This window comes from Microtus pennsylvanicus, chromosome 7, assembly GCF_037038515.1.
Source record: "Microtus pennsylvanicus isolate mMicPen1 chromosome 7, mMicPen1.hap1, whole genome shotgun sequence".
Taxonomy (NCBI): domain Eukaryota; kingdom Metazoa; phylum Chordata; class Mammalia; order Rodentia; family Cricetidae; genus Microtus; species Microtus pennsylvanicus.
The window spans coordinates 111941401-111959848 of NC_134585.1; the positions used below are offsets into that span (position 1 = coordinate 111941401).

The following is an 18448-nucleotide window of genomic DNA, read 5'->3' on the forward strand; positions in this document are numbered from 1 at the left end:
CCCCGCAAGATCCCCAGAGCCAGAATGGCTCACTTTACACTGATGTTTGTGCGTTGAGGGAGTCTGTTTATGAAGTGCGCAAATGTGGCTTAGCACACTACGCTGGCTTCTGAGAACACGGGAGGTTACGGGGCATTGTTGTTAGGCCCCACCCAAATTCCTGCGTCTCCTTCAACTTGCATGGGTACTTTTGATCATGATGGGAGCTGGATCCACCTTAGGTCCCCCGACACTCTCAGGTTCTTTACAGCTGGGTACCAGGGACAGGAGACCCACGGTCAGCGGGGAGGAAGGGGAAAGGGCTTCATCGACCTCCAGACTGCTGCGCTCTGCATTCAGGCCTCAGGGTTGTAGGGGCTAAACTGTCTTCTTGTTAACATTGTTGAACTGTCTTGGAGTGGTTCTGAGTCTCGGGTGCCTAGCTTTACAGGGCTCTAAGGAGGGGTCTACAGCTTCAGCTCAGAGCCCCTCTCCTGGGCTTCCTGTCCTTCTACCTTTCAGATTCCCCGGTTCTTAAAGTCCCAGCGCTATAGGCTGCCCTAGGTTTCTTTACTGAGAACAAATATCACCGCCCGCTACTCTTTGCACGTTGCAAGCACATACTGCCCCTCGGGCTCCTCCTCATTTGTGTGAATCACAGCCTTTCTTACTCCCATGGGTACTGCTCAGAACTCTGTCTCCCAGGGTGCATTGCCTCTGCTTGACTGCAGTACAAACATCTGGATGTCCTGTCCCTGGGTCATTCCCACAAGACCTCAAACTCTGCCTGCCAAGGGCACCCGTAGTCTTGGGCTTTCTCAGATGATCTGTGGTCCTAAGCAGCCACCAAACCCTGAACATCCATGAATTCTAAGCAAGCCTTTTTTTTTTTTTTTGTCTTTTCAAGACAGCATTTCTCTGTGTAGCTCTGGCTGTCCTGGAACTCACTCCATAGACCAGGCTAGCTTCAAACTCACAGAGATCTGCCTGCCTCTATCTCCTGAGTGCTGTGATTACAGGTATGAATCACTACCGCCTGGCCTAATCCCCATCTGCATTATGATATGGTTTGTGATTCCTCCCCCTCTTTTTTCTCTTTAATTTTTATAGTTATTATTATTTATTGTTATTATTATTTATAGTTATTATTGAGCTATATATTTTTTTGGCTATCCTGGGTTTTTTGCTTTTCCATTTGAGGTTGAGTACTGTTCTTTTGAGGTCTGTGAAGAATTTTGCTGGGATTTTGATGGGCATTGCATTAAATCTGTAGATTACTTTTGCTAAGATTGCCATTTTTACTATGTTTATTCTATCTACCCAAGAGCATGGGAGATCTTTCCATTTTTTGGTGTCTTCTTCAATTTCTTTCTTCAAAGATTTAAAGTTCTTGTCATACAAGTCTTCCACTTGTTTGGTCAGAGCTACTCCAAGATGTTTTGTGCTATTTGTGGCGATTGTGAAGGGTGTAGATTCTCTGATTTCTTTCTCAGCCCATTTATCAGCTGTGTACAGGAGGGCTACTAATTTTTTCGAGTTAATCTTGTATCCTGCTACATTACTGAAGGTGTTCATAAGTTGAAGAAGTTCCTTGGTGGAATTTTTGGGGTTGCTTATGTAAACAACAAATAGTGAGAGTTTGGCTTCTTTTCTGATTTGTATTCCCTTGTGATCCTCCACTCTTACTGTGTCTGTACTGTGTTAGGGGATGAGGCTAGACCTGTTTCTGGACTGGTGGCTAGTCCCATTGATGACTTGTGCTTCATCTCAGAACAGGGGCAGCTTCTGGTCATGCTAAAAAGTAAAGGATTCAGCCTGGTCAGTGAAGTCAGTTAAAGGAAGAGCCAGGACCAGAGTGAGGCCCGTTGACTCTCTGTCCAGTGCTCAGCTTCGGGCTCCCTTCCTGGCAGAGGTGGACACGTGATTCAGAAGGAGGCTAATGAGAGCTGCCTCTCACAGTAGCTTCTGTTCTCACCAAAGATGAGGGGAAGTTTCAAAGTCAAACATTCACTGGAGGCAAAGTGTGAACACTTCAAAGGAGAGTCAATCGAACATTCCCTTCAGGGTGGGGGTGGGGGAGACTCTCAGGGCTCAGAAATCACAGTGGGTCATGCGCAGAGAGCCTGGCTGATCTGAGCATGACGGACAGAGGAACCTTCTGCCTCCCATGATTTGAAATTCCTCCTCTTTTCTTCCACATAGAAAAAAAAAATGTTACCTTGGGTCATGAAGCTGAGGTGGACTCAGGAAGCCTGTGATTGGAGAGAGAGAGATTGTGATTTCAGCCAGCTCCCAGCCCCTCACAGGCCTTTTGTCTCTTTCCCCTTTCCCCAACTCCCCTCTTTCTTGGGAGCCTATGCAGAGGCTCAGGTGGCAAAAATGTTCTTTTCTCAGAGGCACAAGTCACCTTAGTCCCCTGCTCTCAGGGGACTCATCTGAGGGTGTTCCTTTCTTCAAAATGCCACCTTTTCTGTTTCAGCCTTTCCCCTCCCCCATTATTGTCACCCGCTCTGCTAAGATTTCAACCCCCCAAGTCCTCTGCTGCGACTTGCTGGCATTCCCCTGATGGTGGAGGGGCTTCCTGCCGGTTGGTATTTCTCAGTAGCAGCCCCTTCCCTTGGGCTTTCCTCCCCATCACTAGCCCAGATGACAGCTTTAGAAGTGATTGATGATTGAATCTCTCATCCAGTGGCTAGAGGCCAGGAGGGGGAAAGGGCTCCATGACAGTGAGGGGGCCCTGGGTCTGGGAGTGGGTGGGCTTGTCTCTCCAGGAGGGGGCCCCAAGGTCATTTAAAATACCTTGAATTTAATATGCTGATCCTTTTGTGGTCAACTAAGTAAGTCTAAAATATGTTCATTTGCTTACAGACAGGACACCGTCCCCCTCCCCCAGCATCAATGCCCCAGCTGGAGAATACCTTCAAGACACAGAAAGAATTTACAGACATACTAATCATATTAAAGTAAAGGACTCTGTTTATTAGAGATCTTAAAGATGAGTGACATGCCGAGAGAAAGAATTCGGGCTTGCGAAAGGTCAGTTCATGTTACACACATAGAGCTCCTGTAACTCATGTCCAAGAGTTGACGGGGAAAGGCTTCAGAGAGGAGGACCACTGACGATGAGAAAATGTGAAGACGTATCAGCCTCATCACCACTGTCAAGCAAAGCAGCTAGAGAACGAGGTATTGATGTGTTTGTTCACTCGGCAACAGTCACGGCCTGTCATGATAGGAACTGGAAAGATCTAGAAGCCACTTACTATTGCATGAAAACAGATTAAGCCCGACTTTGCACTGCATAACAGGGGCCGAGAAAGACAAAATCACCATTTCTTCTGCTGGCTTATGTTCTTCTGAGAGACAGACCACAGGTCAGCAATGGGATTGTTGGCTAGATTAAAGGCATGCCGGGAAGGAAGATGGAGAAGGGAACGAATGGGAAGGAAGCTGGAGAAGGGGATGAAGAGGGTGATAGTTCAAGTGGAGCATGTCTTATCAGGAAGGCGGCACTGGAGAAAGACGTTTAAGAATGGGAGAATGTATTGTGCAAATTCCCCAGGAGAAGACACAAGCCCTAGAACCTTCAGTTCACAGGGAGTGCAATAACACACACAAGAGTCACTGAACCATGGTCATTCTGAAGTTTGTCCAGGCTCTAGGGTATTGCAAGGGCTGGGTTCAGTTTTCTCAGAAGCTGTTTATGTTCTCTGACACCACACTTTTAACAAACAAAATCTCTCGTTTTCAGCTGAGTGGCTGTCCCACCCTACTGTTTGCGTGGTAAAGTTTGGTTCCTAAGTTGTCTTAACTTTGTATCGTCTCTCACCTCTAACCCAAGACAGTGAAATTCTTTAAAAACTTTGTGGGCTTTTTATTTACTAATTTATAATCCATTAACTGAGAGCCAACTTAACAATGATCTTTGAAGGAAGGTTTTAATGATCTTTATATTTTAAGAGCTTCCCCCCTCCCCCATCGGGTCTCACTGTGTAGCCCTAGGTAGTCTGGGACTCACAGAGATCCATCTGTATCTGCCTCTCTGTGCTGGGATTAAAGTGGCCTGTCACAAAACCAGTTAAGAAGCTCTCTCTCTCTCTCTTTCTTTCTTTCTTTCTTTCTTTCTTTCTTTTATTTTTGGATTTTTTGACACAGGGTTTCTTGGTAGCTTTGGAACCTGTCCTGTAATTAACTATTGTTGACCAGGCTGACCTTGAACTTACAGAGATCCACCTGCCTCTGCCTCCTTAGTGCTGGGATTAAAGGTGTGCGCTACCACCGCCAGGCCAGAAGCTCTATTTTTAGAGAGAATCTGCAAGGCACAGAGGACACACTTTCACACCCCTACAGGAGAAACATCTTCACACCCCTACAGATGACACACCTTCACACCCCTACAGGCGAAACACATTCACACCCCTACAGGAAACACACTTTCATACCCCTGAAGAGAACACACCTTCACACCCCTACAGAGAACACACCTTCACACTCTTACAAGGGAGAATTCACTAAGGAATGTTGGAGGAAGAGGACCCTTGAAAACTCATTTCTTTCTCTCAAATAATACAGAACCCTGGCAAAAATGGACAAAATTGTTGTTTTCGGAACTCTATAAATTAACCAAAGGCTTGACCAGTTTGAGAAATGTTTCCTGGAGAAAAATGGCCAAAACTTGGCAAGACAACAAATTCTATGCTGTGTTTATCTGTCCCGCTCCCATGCCCCTTGTCCAACTCTAGGGCAGCCTTATGTTTCAGTTCCTTTTCCGCTGCTGTGATAAATTTCCCCAATTAAACCCAGGATAGTGGAGAGGTTCTTCTTTTAGCTTGTAATTCTGGGTTATAACTCACAATAGTGCAGAAGCCAAGGCACCAGGAACATAAAACAGTCAGTCACATCCCATCTAGTCAAGAGTAGTGGGACATGAATTTGTACACACTTTCCTGCTTGGTTATTTATGCTCACACAATTTCTCCACTCTTACATAGCTCAGGGCACCTTGCCTAGGGGATGGTGCTGCTCGCAGTGGGCTTAGGTCTTTCCACATCAACTAATCAAGACAATGTCCACAGGCCAACCCAATGTAGACAATCCCTTGCTGCGACCCTTTTCCTGGTCAATTCTAGTTTGGGTCAAGTTGATAATTAAAACAAACCACCACGCCTTGAAGCCAGTGAATATCCTTGGAAGTCTGATGCTTGTGAAAGCCAGCTCTCCAGTCCAACCACCGCAGGAGGGAGCATGCAGTTCCTCTAAAACCCTATCCCCAGAGCACTGTCACTATCTGACTCCACGACAAAGCTCTCTATTCTCTGACTTATCTTTGTTTCACTCAGTTTGGAGGAACCCATTCCTAGGTCTTATTCCCAAGACAGGGCACTGTAATCATTTCACATCAAGCCGCATGAGAAAGTGATTCTCCTGGGTAAGAAGCTGGCCAAAGATCTCAGAATGAGATGTCCATAGGGGCCTTTGACGTGCTATTACCTGTTCTTGTGGATCCAGAAGGCCGTGCATATGCTCTGGAAAGCCCCAGGAAGGTAATGGCCTCTCGCCACCTTCATCTGCTGCTGAGGTGGTGTCTCAAGGAATAAACGTGAAGACAGAGCTGTGAACTGCCAGCATACTGAAGGAGACACGCCCTGGAGCTCACGAGTGCATGCATGGCCAGCAATAGAAGGTCTGTGACTACAAGGCAATCTAAAGAATTTTTTGTCTAAGTTGATGGCTACTTTGGGTGACTGTCCACACAGCAAGATGTCTCTGTCATTTCTAGAGTTTTGGAAGTTGCTTACAATGCACTTTCTGTTTACTTTGGTAATATTATATCCTTCTTCAGTTTTTGATGGAGTTGAAGAATTGATAGTAATAGTTTCCCTTAGTTATGATAAAAGATAAAGTAGATATAAATGTTGTAACTGGATACCTGCTTTGTTACATGTAATTTTACTATGTTAAAGTTAAAACCTTCCTTTTTTATTTAAACAGAAAAGGGGAAGTAATATGGGATTCCCCTCTGTATGTTGTGAATATCATTGGTTAATAAAGAAAACTTCCTTGGCCTGTTGATAGGGCAGAACTTAAGTAGGCGGGACAAACTAAACTGAATGCTGGGAGAAAGAGGGTAGAGTGAGGAGAAGCCATGTAGACTCCCCAGAGACAGATGCTGGGAACTTTACCCAGTAAGCACATCCATGTGGCAATACATAGATTACTAGAAATGGTTAAATTGAGATATAAATGTTACCCAAAAAGAAGCTAGAGCTAATGGGCCAAGCAGTAATTTAAATAATATGGTTTCTGTGTGATTATTATGGGAGTCTGGGCAGCTGGGAAATGAACAAGTAGTCTTCTGACATCATGGAAAGACAGTTTTCTTTAAGGATGTGACACCTTGGAGACCAGCCTAGCACCAGTGGATGGCCCCACACCCATGAGTATATGAACAGTACACTCTCGGTTATCTTGAAAAACAAAACAAGAAAGGGGTTAGAGAGATAGCTTAGTGGTTAAGAGCACTGGTTGCTCTCTCAGAGGACCCAGGATCAATTCTCAGTGCCAACATGGCAGTTCACAACTGTCTGTATGTTCAGTAGAAGGGGGTGCAGTGACCTCTCTGGCCTCTTTGGCACCAGGTACCTACATGGTACCCAGACATACATGCAGGCAAACACCTATACACATAAAAATAAATAAATGAAACCAAAACAGGGATATTTGAAGTTGGGAGGGTGTGGGAAGTGGAGGGAAGATCTGGGAGGAATTAGGGAGAAGAGGGAGGGGGTAGATATGACCAAAACTCATTGTATGAAATTTGCAAGCTATTAATACAAATACAATATTTAAATAAAAATGCCTGCCTAATAATTAGCTAACTTCTAAGCTAGCTAGGTAGAAACTGTCAGGTCCAAAAGTAGCTCCATTTTTCCAAATTCCAGAGGGCAGAGGGAACAAATGACTATCTGGTGCTATGGGCACACCACAGTGCATGCTGGCTCCAGGCTCCCTCGGCATCACAACTACCTGTTAAATATTTCAAAATCCGAGCTAGCCTCTAGCTCTTCTCACTTCCTCCCTACCCTAAACTCCCTCAGCTCACGGGCTTCTCTCCCACAGTTGCCCATTCCTCTTACAGCCCTGCTATTCTGGATATGCTCATCTTTTTCTTCACCTCTCTTTGCCTTCCTCTTACCCCCTTCCCTGTCTCTGGTGCTCTCCTTCTCTATGTCCCCACCCCACCCCCTACTCTGCTCATGGTCAGGTCCAGTCTGCTGGCCACGTTCAATCTACTGCTTTCTCTCTCTGGTCTGGACTCTTCCAGAGGCCCCTGCCTGTTCTTTCTCTCACATCTACAGCAAAACCCTTCCCCTCAACCATACCATGGAGTGGTCACGTTGTCAGTTCAGTGACTGCCTGTGACAAAGATTACAGAGTTCACAGAATTGCCTCAGGAAGCAAGCAGAGCTCCTTATGGTACTAAACAGACATCCCTGGCAGTGGGCAGCACAGCAGTGGGCAGTGTGGCTGTGAGAAGGGGCACTTAAAACACATACTCAGTTTTCAACCAAAAGTTAGAAGGCACACAAACATGCTATCTTGTTGTATTCACAGAAAAAAAAATCAGATTAAACTTTCCCAATCGGGGAAGCATATATGTTGGATTTGTTAGACAAATACTTTAAATTGTTTTTTATGAGTGCCTTCAGTGAAGAACAGAAAACTCTGGCCCGATATTAAGGTTAAATGTGGCAACAATGTCTCACCAAAGAGAGCATCAAACAGAAGGCAAAAGTTATAAAGAAATACAAACAGACAGTCTGGAACTGCAAAGTTCAGTAACTGCTGTGGACCCTGGCTTGGACTCAGAAATAGGTTTGAGCAGACAGAAAAATCAGCTGACTCAAAGAGAGGTGAGCTGGACCAGGATTCAGGAGCATCCACTTAACCCAACGTTAAGGGGGCAGAGGCACACTGATCTCTAGGCCAGCCTGGTTTAACATAGTGAGTTCCAGGACAGCCAAGACTACATCCTGTGTCAAAACAGATAGCCAGACAGTCAGGCAGACAGGTGAGTTACAATTACCCAGCCTCAGAAACATAAATAAGTAATAAATAAATAAATAAGAAGAACCTCAATGATTTGTCTGTCTTTATTAGGCATACCAATGTACTCCTAAAGACACTGGCAGGAGAATTAAGAATTAGGAAAATGTACTCCAATTAGGACGATCTAAAAGGATTTACATGTATCATAATCACAACGCTTAAAAGTCAAAGATAAAGGGAGAATGTTGAAAGTAGCAACAAAACCCTGCTCAGCACACGAGGGAGTTCCTCCCTAAGATGAAGGGCTGACGTCATCAGGAATCATTGACAGCGGAAGACGGGGGGGGGGGGGGGGGGCGGGATTGGCAAACTGCTGAGAGAATTAGGCTGTCGAGAGAGAACTTTATATGAAGTGCAGCATTGTTTAAAAAACTATCGAGAACTTCAAACACCAAGATAAACAAAAATTAATGAAAAATGACTTAGTGTAAAAATTGTTCTGCAAGAAAAACTAACGAGGAGTTCATTGGGTTGAAGGAAGGGTGCCTGGCAATGTTCCAACTCCATGTGGAGAAGAAACCCTTCATTGTGAAGAGCAGCTAACAGGCGAAGGGAACGGCAGCCTGTGTGGGTTTCTGTTTGTGACTTTTCCCCCCATCTGCTTTTGAAAGAAAATTTATAAAACAATAGTCATTTTATTTTTGTTTTTTTGAGACAGGGTCTCCTGTAGCCCAGGCTGGCCCTGGACTCACTATGGAGCTGAGTGTGAACCCCTGATCCTCCTGCTTCAGCACCTCAGTGCTAGAATTACAGACTTGCAAGGCAAGCTCGGCTTGAAGCAATGGCTACCAAACTGCTGAGAGCTTTACAGTGTATGAAGATGATTGGAAGAAATTGTCTGTATCAAGCACAACCCTGAGTGCAGGGAATTTTTTCTTGTAATTAAAAAAGGAAATGTCTACTTGGCACTAAAGATGACAGTAACAGAGGAAGAGAGGAATGATACATAGAAGACAGACAATGGATATCGACATGGGTACGTGTCAGGTTTACCATATTCGTAACTGAATGAGGTGGGAATGGATTAAAATACTAATCAAAGCAGGAACCAGAAAATAGCCTAGAAGCAATCCAAATATCTACTGCTTATAAAAGACAAATATTAGATTCAACGACATCTTAAGTTCTAAGAGGAAGGACAGCAAAGAATTCACTGTTTAGTAAGCAATAAAAGCTGAAATCAAGCTGTGTCAACATCAGATGAAACAGGCATCCAGGTAAAAAGTGTTACTAGAGAAAAAGACATTTTATAGTGATGGGAAGAAGGGTACCCTGGGAAGAAATAAACATATATGTATCTATAAGAAGAAAAAACTAACAAAATTAAGTGAAGAATTCAGTAATTCAACAACAATAGTTGGAAACGTCAACATCATAGTTTCTTGTGTGAATGTTGTTGTTGTATATGCACGTGTGTGCGTGCAGCTGTGCCTGTGCCCATGCGTGCAGAGGCCAGAGCACAACACCAGGTGTCCTGTCTGAGCACTCTCTGTGTACCCCTGAGACAGGATCTCTCAGTGAATGTGGATCTGGGCAGCAGCGAGCCCCAGTGACCTTTTGTCTCTGCCTGGTAGGGAGACTGAGGCAGGGTGACGCGTGTGCCACCTGGCCTGTTTTTTACATGGCTGCTGGTATCAGAACTCAGGTCCTCATGCTTGAACAGAAAGCATTCTTACCCACTGGACCATTAACCCAGCTCCCAGTACCACTCTTTCAGTAATAGGTAGAACAAGTAGACAGACAAACAGGGAAAGGACTATCTGCAGATGGTTATAAACAAACTCCCTGATGGGCTTCCACAGGACACTCTGCACAACAGCTGAGCTACACCCTCCCAAGTGCACACGGAGATTCTCCAGAAGGAGTGCTTAGGCTGGAAATAAGTTTTAATAGGCTTAAGAGTATTAAAACACAAAAAAAATCTGTTTTCTGACTACAATGGAGTTAAATTACAAGTCAATACTAGGAGCAAATATGAGAAACTCGGAAATAATAAGAAATTAAACAACATATTCACCAATGACTTCTAAGTCAGAGACGAGACCACAGAGGCATTAGGAATACTATGAAATGAACGAGGACAAAAATCACAACGTAGCCAGCCTCATAGGATATGGTGAAAGCAACAGCTGAGTGACATTATACCTGTAAACACAGAGTTTTAAGGGCAATAAATCTCAAATCCAAAACTTCACCTGCCTAGAGAAAGAAGGAAAAGAGCCGTCTAGCCAAAGGGACCAGGAGGAAGGAAAGACTATCAGTAGATGGGATGGGGCAGGGCAGAATAGGGAGGGGCAGAGTGTGGTGGGGGAAACAGCAAATGGAAAAGGAACAATGGAAAAAAGAATGAAACTAAAAACTGGATTTTATAAAAAAATTCTTTTAGCTGTGGAAAGGAAGAGTCATGTTTCTAAAGCCTGGAACGAAAGAGGAGACATCACTACAGACTCCACAGCAATGGGAAAGAGTATAAAGATTATCAGATTATACTGGTGTACCAGCAGAGTAGATAGCACAGATGAAATGGAGAAGTTCTTAAAAAGACACAGCTACATAAACTGACTTAAGGATAGAGCTTATGAGTCATCCATAATAAATTCTCCAGCCTTCACACCTCTGTCTCTCATCGTCACATGCGGAAACCCTAGCCCCCACTGAGATAGGAAGTATTTGGTGGTGTGGCCTTTGAGAGGTAACTAGGTTTAGATGGGGCTAGGGGGTGGAGTCTCTTTCATATAAACAGAGGAAGGCACCAGCGCTCCCTCTGTCATGTGGAGGGGCAGGGGCAGCGAGGTTTCTGTGTGCCACTGAGAAGAAACCTGGCCTTCGCTTAGCAGATCAGTATCTCGATCGTGGATTTCCTGCCTTCAGATGTGTGAGACAGACTCATACGGTTGAGCAGACACGGCGCTCTGTGGCTGGCAGCTGCTCTCAAAGCGGGCTCCCCAGGACAACACAATAGGCCTTGAACTCAGAGCTGGCTCACTGGATAGTGATAGGAAGATGGATACACTGGGAATAAATAGACATTTATGTATCTATAAGAAGAAAAAAACTAACAAAATTAAATGAACTGCAGCCCGATGGGTAAGAAATCTCCCAGGTAAGAGTGAAGTGACGCCTGTGCTCTGCGGACGAAGCGGCGGGAAAGCCATGGTGGTGAAGACAGTGTGCCAGACACGGGCCTCACAACTGTTTCCTGTTATGAGGTCTTTCTCCTTCTACCCCTGGCAACCAAGGCACAGAGAAGTTAAGAAACTTGCTTAAGGTCACACAGCTGCAAGTGTTTGGAACCGTGTTCTACATCCAGAGGGTGGCTTTGAGGTAGGATCTGGGGGGTGATGTCTAGGAAGATGAGATGCAGCTGGCGGGGGAGGGGGATCTGGAACTTCTCCATGCCTTGAAAGGCCTTGCAGTTTTATCCTTTGTGTCACGAGGAATTAACTGAAGATATGTAATCAGAAAAGGGTATGGTCCCATGTGCGTGTTAAAAGGCCAAAGGTGAGATTAACAATGATCGTGTTTTGCGAATATGAAACTTATATCTGCTCTTTTGGACAGCAGAGAAAAGCACCCAGGAGGATCTTTTTATTTTAGTCTTCTCTAGTCTGACTCTCCAAAGCATCGCTGAGAACCTGGAAATACGGCCTCGCAGTCATTAACCAATACTTATATTTAATAGCACACTTGGAATGATTATACTGCACACACTGTCCAGTCAACCAGCACTTAAGGAAACATTGTATCATGTGATGGTTTTATTCCAAGGTTTTGCAGGAAGAGGCAGGCGCTGGTGGGAAGGAGGGTGGAAAGTGGCTGATTGCTTTGGCTGCTTTGTCCAACAGGAACTTGGGGCCCATCCAGGGTACAGGTCTAGCTTGTTCCTCAGAGACTGCTCCTGAGCCCCAGTGGCTTCCTCAGAGCTCCCAGTTTCTGAGTTCTCCCGGAGCAGACTGTGCTAGGACCTCTTTTTCCTCTGCATATATGGCTGTCAAAGGGCAGCTGTCCCATGCAGTTCACAGAGTGGGGACTGGTCCTTTGGGTGATGCTCTGGGTACCTCTTGAATCTTCATCTTCCCTTGTGCCTTCACAAGTCAGGGTGGGATGAGGCCTTGTGATTCTGGCTGTTCATAACCAGGATAAACTGCTGGCTTTATATCTACTTTCATCATATGGATGGATCCGACACACCATCCTGTGGCTTGCTGAGGTTCAGGAACTAGAAGGTGATAGAGTCACCCAGTGTGAGGATGTCGAATTCCTTACCATATGTTTAGCTGCTTCTTCATGAAGCCCATGTCGCCTCTATGCTAGCTAACATCCTGTTCTGTTTGGGGCAGAAGTTTACTTTCTCAGTGAGGCTCTGTGTCTGGGCTGAACCCAATCACAGAGGATGACATTAGGGCACATTAGGATGACAGAAGAGGCTGACAGGACCCAGCACTCAGTGTATTTACGATCTGCACATGATGGGCACGATACCACACAGCTCCCTCAAGGAGAGGAAGCTGACTTGGGGAGCAGGGCATCCAGGAGCTGCCCATGCTCCTACACCTATCAGGGACCTTGGCCACAGCTCAGTCAGGTTCCAGTAACTTGCCCAGATCTGGCTGGAAAAAACCCCCAGAATGCCAGGCCACCAGGCAGACTCCCTGGGCAAGCCAGTCTCGTGCCGACCCCTCCCTCCTCTTCATGGAAAAGTACAGGCAGATGGGTGCCCTTCAGGCCTGCCGGAAGATGTACGCTGTACTCCACACATGCGGGCCCTGTGTTCTCCAACTGCGAATACTGCCTGGTTTGTCCTCAGGCTGGGGCTGGAGGAACCCCCCCCCAAAAAAAAAGCAGTTTTTAAAAAATATCTGGAGAACGTCCACCGTCTAAGTGGGATGGGATGTCTTCTAGACAGGCTCGCATTGCTGCTGAGGACACTGTGGTCCTCCGGCAGAGGCAGGGAAGGAATGTGAAACTCTACCCCACAAGGAGCAAAAGGGTTTTTTGTTTTGTTTTGTTTTCTGTTGCGTTTTTTTTCCTTTTTTTTTTTTTTTTTTGCCAGTTCCTATAAGGGTCAGGCTTGTGGAGCCTGCTGGGAGTCTCAGCCTCCTGAAGGAGGCTCCTTTCCAAGCCTGTGGTGCAGCACTGAGCAAGTCAAGACACCTGGATGGATATCCCAGGTGCTCACCCGGGCCTCCCAGCTCTCCCCTCCCTTCCCTCCCTCCTTCTCCCACCCTCCATCTCTCCCTCTCCTCTCCCCTCCCTTGGTCAGCGTGATACACAGTTTTAATATATGATCTCATGGGATCCCCTAACCTTGGCAGAGCTGGCCCTTGACAGGCTTATGGCAGTACCACGGAGTGAACAAGTGCCTGTGAGCGTCTCTTCACCTCTTCAGGCAGGAGCTTTTTCACCTCACAATGCTAGGTGCTGAGGTGGATGAGCTCTGACGTCTCAGTGCTTTCTGCTTCAAAACTTTGGAGGGCTCTCATTCTGCGATCAAAGCCCATTTCCTAGCTGTGCTGGTCAAACCGTTCCTTTCCACACAGGCCACCTGCCTCATTCCCCAGCACACAATCTGCCTTAACTTTTCCAGAGATACTCACCTTGACTGGGTGGAGTCAGACAAAAGCTGATTCTGGACACCCAAGGCCTGCTCTTCCCGATGTCCCCACACACGGTTCTTGCTGAGGTGCTTACATCAGACACTTTGTGATTCCTGCAGGCCCAGCCCTGTGACGACAGATGGGAGGCACGTGTGCATGCGTGTGTGCATGTGTGTGTGTGCATGCATGTGCGTGTGTGCATGTGTGTGTGCGTGTGTGTGCATGTGTGTGTATTTGTGTGTGCATGTGTGTGCGTGTGAGTGCACGTGTGTGCATGTGTGTATATGTGTGTGTGTGCATGTGTGCGCATGTGTACACGTGTGTATTTGTGTGTGCATGTGTGTGCATGTGTGTGTATTTGTGTGTGTGCATGTGTGTGTGTGCATGTGTGTGTATGTGTGTGTATGTGTGTGTGCATGTGTGTGTATGCATACATGTGTGTGTATTTGTGTGTGTGTGCATGTGTGTGTGAGTGCGTGTGTGTGAGTGCGTGTGTGTATGTATGTGTGCATGTGTGTGTATGTGTGTGTGCATGTGTGTGTATGTGTGTGTGCATGTGTGTGTATGTGTGTGTATGTGTGTGTATGTGCATGTGTGTGTATGTGTGTGCATGTGTGTGTATGTGTGTGTGCATGTGTGTGTACGTGTGTGTGCGTGTGCATGTGTGTGCGTGTGTGTGTGTATGTAAAAATCAGGGTCTCAAAGTCAGGGCCAAGAGCAAGGGATTTGGAGTGTGGACCATGGTAAATGTGGGACGACTGAGCGAAGGGAAGTTTTTGACCAGGACAGAGGGAACGCTGTGGCCATTCTTCCTTGGGCTAAAGCTCTTGATGTGGACTGAATGGTTTGGAGGTACATTTCTTTTTTTTCTGAATCAGGTGGCTAATGTTCTTTGAAACACCAGTGTAGGAACCGTATCCCCGTGATGTGGGAGTGTCATCTGTCTATCTGTTGCTTTCATTGGTTAATTAATAAAGAAACTGCTTGGCCTTGATAGGCCAGCCCTTAGGTGGGTGGAGTAGACAGAACAGAATTCTGGGAGAAAGAAGGCTGAGTCAGGCAGATGCCATGCCTCTCCTCTCCAAGATGGATGCAGGTTAAGATCCTTTCCAGTAAGCCACCAACTCGTGGTGCTACACAGATTATTAGATATGGGTTAATCAAGATGTGAGAATTAGCCAGTAAGAGGCTAGAGCTAATGGGCCAAGCAGTGTTTAAAAGAATACAATTTGTGTGCTATTATTTCTGGGGCTAAGCTAGCCGTGTGGAATCCAGGCAGGAATGTAGCCCACCGCTCCTACTACATCCCTGAGCACTGGTGGGCTGGAAGGGTGTGAGGCTTGGCTTTCCCCACTAGTGGTGGCAGAGCAATGGTAGGACCGTCTAGTGCCTGGCTAGACTTGGTCTGGTGGCCTGGGCCGGGGAGCGGGGGCGTGTGTTGAGATGACTTGGGGAACAGGGAGATCTTGGCAGCGGGAGAAGGGTAGACTGCCTTTTTGTCTCCTGTGTGTGACAAGAGAAGGGAGGATAGAGGTGGTGGCTCTGCCCTGGGCTCTCCCAGCACCCCCCATGTTCAAAATCCAGTTTATTGAATTTACAGTAAAGGCTTTACGGGCTTTCCTGGAAGTGGCTCATTATGGAAACTCTGTGCTAGCAGTTTGGTGGCTGGTGTCTGGTTTGCTCGGGAGAGGTTGAGTCAGGCCTGTCTTGATGGAAACTTCCTTTGCCTGGGTCACCCAAGGGGAGGAACTGGGGGCTCCCCTTGAGGAGATGGGCCTCCACTGGTCCGAACCTGACTCCACTCTGACGTTTTCCTTTGGATTCCCACCATCTGTTCCTCAGTGGAAGTGTGTTGAAAAGGTCACTCCTATAATTAGAGTCATTTTCATTGTTTTTCAAATTTTGCAAAGCATCAGATGATGGTCTACTGAGGAAAATGAAAAACTGTCTTCCCAAGAAGGGACCTGTTGACTACCAGGGACATAGGACTAAATTTATAGGTCACATCTAGATTAGAGCCCCTTGGCCCTGGTATGAGGTTCCAACGGCTGCCCACCTCCGGGCTGCCACTTGGAAATTCCTTTCTTGGCTCTCCCTGCATTCTCTGGGCCTCTCTCTGTGTAGTTTCCTCATCTAGCCTGCGTTCTGCCTGCAGGATGGCTGACTTCCTCAGGCACTGTCTCTAGGATCTTTGGAAAGGTCCAGAAACACAGATTAGGAATGTGGGTGGTTGTGACACAAGGAGACCTTGACAAGGGGCTGATTTCCAGCTCCCAGCCTCCCTGACGTCAGTCCCTGAAGCACAAGTCACTTGTCTGTCCCAGGTCCTTCTTGTTCTAGCTGCATGGATGATGCTCGTAGCCTTCAAAACCCAGGGACGTCCAGGACCCAGAGTAGGCTGGCAACTACGGGATAAATTTTATTTATTTATATTTTAAATTAAAAAAATATGTTTTTAAGAAGGAAAGAACATGAATGTAGAGCCCCACTACCACAAACTAGGCAGGCAAGTTTCTCACATTTGGGGAAATCGCAGGGGTCACGAAATCCAGAGTGCAATGGATAAGCTCACACTTCGTGATCATGGGGTCCCCTGGCAAGTAAGTATGTGAAGTTGGATTGGTAAGTTTACTCCAGACACTCATGTGCCGTGTGCCCTGTCTACACTTACGTACCGTGTGTCCTCTCTACACACATGTGCCGTGTGTCCTGTCTACACTCACGTGCCGTGTGCCCTGTCTACACTCATGTGCTGTGTGCCCTCTCTACACTCACGTGCCGTGTGTCTTCTCTACACTCATGTGCCGTGTGCCCTCTCTACACTCACGTGCCGTGTGTCTTCTCTACACTCATGTGCTGTGTGTCCTCTCTATGAAGTTCTTAGAACAGTGCCAGAGCCCCACTTCTTCGCAGGTAAATCTGGACCCTCTTAGATCTAGGGAACCTTTCCATAGGTCCCTCGTGTCCAGGAACCATCCATACTGCTGTGGGCATCACCACGGTCACCCAGCTGGGATTTCTACACCACCCTACAAGTGCTGGCCTGGGCAGTCTCTGAGATTGCTGGTCTGAGGCACCACTGGGGTCCTGGACCAACTCTCCAGATGTGTCCATGTGTGCAAGCCTCTGTTCTCACGCGTGCCCAGTTTCCTTCTCTGAAGAAAGGAAAGTAACAGTAACTTGGCAGACTGCTGCGTGAATCAAACTCACCTGAGAGCATCTGGAACCAGGATGGCACTGGCTGGAATCACCACCTCCTCCTGTCTTCCAGTGTGATGACGGGGCACTGGAAACAAGTCTGTCTGAGGATAAGCATCAGCTCGGTTTCATTGAATACATTGCGTGTACACCAGCACACAGTCTGGCTGGTTTTCATTTCTCCCACAGTGCTTTCTTGCAGGTAGGTCTGGGCTTGTCTATTTCAGACAGTGAGCCCCTGGGGGGGGGAGGGGCTGTCAGCTGCAGGCGAGGCCAAGTATGACTGTGACAATGAAAGCAGCCATCTTCTAGTTGCCTCTGACTTCCATAGCCCCCCTGAGAGGCAGCAAGGACATACAGGGCCAAAGTGGACAAGAGATGGCAGAAGGGCATACAACTGGCTGTGGCAGCAGAACCAGACCTAGAACATGGAGTCATTGTATACACGTGTGCACTTGCATGTGCACACACAAAGACCAGAAGTCAGTGCTGGGCGTTTCCCTCTATTGCTTGTCACCTCGTGTGTTGGAGACAGGGCCCTGTCAGTGAACCCAGAGCCTGACATTTTCACTAGTTTCCACACGGCCTAACAGTGCAGTATGTTTGTAAGAAAGGATTTTCCTGCCACTCTCCAGGCCTGCTATCCAGGGCAGGTGAGGGCTCAGTCATGATGCTCAGGGATGCAGAGCCATAAGCTATGGTCCTGTCCTTGTCTCTGCATCCCGGAGGGAGGAGCAGAGCAGAGGATCATGGCTAGTGTGGCTGATAGTATTATCATCTGCCTGCAGGTCTGTCTTGTGTTGGACAGTGATGGGGAATCAGTCACTCTACTAGCTATTCTCTCTCTCTCTCTCTCTCTCTCTCTCTCTCTCTCTCTCTCCTCTCTCTCTCCTCTCTCTCTTTTTTCTCTCTCTCCCTTCCCCCCACCTTCTCTCGCTCCTGACCTTCCTGACATGTTCCACCCAGTAACTTACCACACACACAGGGAAAGCAAGAGCGTCCCTTGCTGTGCTGGTTTTATAACCTAGTTGATAAATTAACAAGACAATGGAAGTAGGCAAATGAATAGTCCAGAGAATAACAGAAGGAGAGAGAAAAAGAGACAGAACATAGAGAAAGAGAACACAGAGAGATAGACAGACAGATACAGAGAGAGACAGAGAGAGAACACAAAGAAAGACAGAGATCAGAGAGAAAGAGAACAGAGAGAGACAGAAAGACAGACATTACTCACACACACAGAGAGAGTGTGCATGAGAGAGAGAATGAATATCAGCAAGAATAAAGTTTAAATAGATTCTGGCTGAGTATGGGAAGCAGGGGTTCATCTGACAGGCTACCTGATATTCCAGGTGTGACGTAGGAAGGGCATGGCCTCTGGCCATCAATGGAGGACAAGGAAAGGCACACCTGAAGACAGGGAGTCGGTGGTGTTGTGGTTCCACCTAACCTCCCTCACGGCTCCAGGCTCTGGCAAACACATGGCTTTAATTTCCCTATAAGGCCATTCCCTGATTGGAAGGGTACCTTGTTCTAACTGCAAGTAAACTGTAGGCTCACCAGAG

The 18448-nt window shown here is 46.8% G+C and overlaps 1 pseudogene; it reads right to left on the bottom strand.

Annotated features, from left to right (window-relative positions):
• Window positions 1-16145: 16145 nt before the first annotated feature.
• LOC142855225 (U1 spliceosomal RNA) lies at window positions 16146-16293 on the bottom strand (annotated as a pseudogene).
• Between the last annotated feature and the right edge of the window lie 2155 nt (window positions 16294-18448).